Raw genomic sequence first — 3,051 nt, forward strand, 5'->3', positions numbered from 1 at the left:
TTTTCTCTCCCTACCAAGAAACAAAGCAAGTGGACCTGACGGATACTCCTCCGAGTTTTTTTGCTGGTTGCTGATCTTTCATAGGTGGGGAGGTCAATGAAGCTGTTCTTGGATTCTTCAACTCGGGTCAGCTGATCAAACAATGGAACGCAACAAATTTAGTTCTTCTTCCAAAAATTCCTAACGCAGCAACAGTCTCGGAGTTCCGCCCCATCTCTTGTCTAAACACCGTGTATAAGGTCATATCCAAGCTTTTAGTAGGGAGACTCAAGGCTATCCTACCCTCGGTAATAAGTCATGCTCAATCCGCCTTTATGCCAGGTCACCTGCTGCTCGAGAACGTTCTACTCGCCACAGATATTGTGCAAGGTTACAACAAGAAAACGATCCCTCCAAGTGCAATGCTTAAGATTGATTTGAGAAATGTCTTTGACTCCATCAGATGGGATTTTATCATTGCAACCCTCAGAGCTATAAAACTTCCTGAGAAGTTCATAGGATGGATTCAGGAATGCTTGTCCACCGCCAGCTTCTCAGTCACAGTGAATGGTCACACAAGAGGTTTCTTTAAAAGCACCAAGGGGCTCAGACAGGGGGACACAATGTCACCTTACTTGTTTGTCTTATCCATGGAGGTTTTCTCAGGTCTTCTCCGTTCAAGGTATACATCATGTTACATATCTTACCACCCTAGAACCTCCGAAGTAGAAATCTCCCATATGATGTTCGCAGATGACGTGATGATCTTCTTTGATGGAAGTAGCTCATCGTTGCACGGTATTTATGAAACCCTAGAGGACTTCACAGGATGGTCTGGTTTGCACATGAACAGAGCAAAAACTCAGCTTTTCCATGCCGGGTTGACTCAAGCTGAATCTGATGCTCTAACAAGCTACGGTTTCACGCCGGGAACTTTGCCTATACGCTACCTGGGGTTGCCCCTGATGAGTAGGAAGCTAAAAGTCTCAGAGTACGCACCTCTTATATAGAAAATCAAGTCTCGCTTTAACTCTTGGGCTACAAAATCTCTCTCCTTTGCTGGAAGAGTGCATTTAATTGCCTCTGAAATCTCAGGAATTGTTAACTTATGGATCTCCACTTTCATTCTACCACTGGGTTGCATTAGGAAAATTGAATCTTTGTGCTCTCGCTTCTTATGGTCGGGGCAGATTGACAAGATTGGAATAGCAAAGATATCATGGTCCCAAGTTTGCCTCCCTTGGGCTGAAGGAAGACTCGGATTAAGAAGATTTGCCACTTGGAATCGAGCTCTGTGCTTGCGAATGATTTGGCTTCTTTTCTCGGAGAGTGGCTCATTGTGGGTTGCCTGGCATAAGTACCACAACTGCAGCAAAGTCACGAGTTTCTGGGATCAACAGGAAAGATCCTCTGACTCTTGGAACTGGAGATGCCTGCTTAGATTGAGACCATTGGCGGAAAGATTCATCATGTGCACCATTGGCAATGGAAGGAAGGCAAGCTTCTGGTTCGATAGTTGGACCCCCTTCGGACCTCTCATTAAGTTCATCGGAAATCAAGGGCCTAGAGAGCTAAGAGTTCCCTTACCTGCAAAAGTAGCGGATGCATGTGATTCTCAAGGTTGGAAACTTGCTGACCCCGTTCAGAGCAGACAGTCCAACTTCATGTCCACCTCACCACCATTACTAACCCTCACACTTCACAAAGTCCTGACTCTTACGCTTGGGTAGTGGAAAATAAGAAGTGCTCTGGCTTCTCCTCTTCAAGAACTTGGGAAGTCCTTCGACCAAGAGCGGAAGTACTTGGCACAACACAATTTGGTTCAAGGGCGCGACCCCTAAGCATGCTTTCACTTTATGGATAGCAAATCAAGATCGCCTCCCTACAAGAACAAGGTTGGCCAGTTGGGGAATGAACATCAACACCACATGTGACCTATGTTCACTCCTCCCAGAATCGAGAGACCATTTGTTTTTATCCTGTTGTCTTTGCAACCTCTATTTAGAATGCCGTATGCAGGAAATTGGACCAACCGATGTTAAGTTTCAGCTCCTGGGCGCAATTGATAGCCTGGGTAGCGGAACTGACCGAGCACCAACGACACTTCGTAAGCTCGTTGGCCAATCCGTCATTTATGCCACCTGGAGACAGCGAAATAATCTCTACCATAACCAGACGATTCTGCCGCCGTCAGTAATCTTTAAAGACATCGACCATGAGATTAAAAACTCAATCACTGCACGACAGCTCCACAAACGCTTTAAAAAGCTTATGCAAATTTGGCTGCTTTGACTTTGTCTTCTTAAAATGGATGTAGTTTACCGATTTTTGGTTTTCTTGTTTTCCATTTTTTTTTGCCAAGAAACCAATCTTTTGGTTGACGTTTCTGTAAACCAATCCCTTCCTCTGTTTTTTTTTTCTTTTTTTCTCGATTTTAATTGTTTAAACCATTTATTACTTCTGGTTTTATTGCGTCCATGTTACAAGTAGACTATTATTACCCATACGGATTTTAGTTTATCCACACAAAAAAAAAATTGTAAAAGAATGACGTATATAGTTTCTACATCACTACATAAACTAGGAATTTCCATAAAGACAACAGTACTTGATAAGTTGATATGTCTCAAGGCAATATATGGCATTGCACATGCAATGTATTCTTGAATCTTGATAGTTACGTGGTATATTATACATTTATACCTATTTAGACGGTGGGAATTTTTAGACCATTCAAAAGTCAGACCGGTCTTTACTTGTACATTTTTGTTGTTTTAATCAAATCTTCAACTCATATTACAACATTTCATAAACCTGTTAGTATTTATTCATAACAAAGTTCTTCAACACAATCTTTAGAAATCAACTATCATTTTTTACTATTAATAGTTACACTATTATATCTAAACCCAAATTGAAAGAAGATCTCTACATTAAACATAAAATGTGTGACCTAGTAGTAAGTTATTATGGCAAGGAAGAAGAAATTAGGCAATTAGCGTTGAAAGAAGGAGCAACGGCGCACGTGTGGGTCGTGTTATGGTACTTCAAACTTGGCGACCAGGTGTTGAC

Source organism: Camelina sativa, chromosome 16 (genome assembly GCF_000633955.1).
Source record: "Camelina sativa cultivar DH55 chromosome 16, Cs, whole genome shotgun sequence".
NCBI lineage: Eukaryota > Viridiplantae > Streptophyta > Magnoliopsida > Brassicales > Brassicaceae > Camelina > Camelina sativa.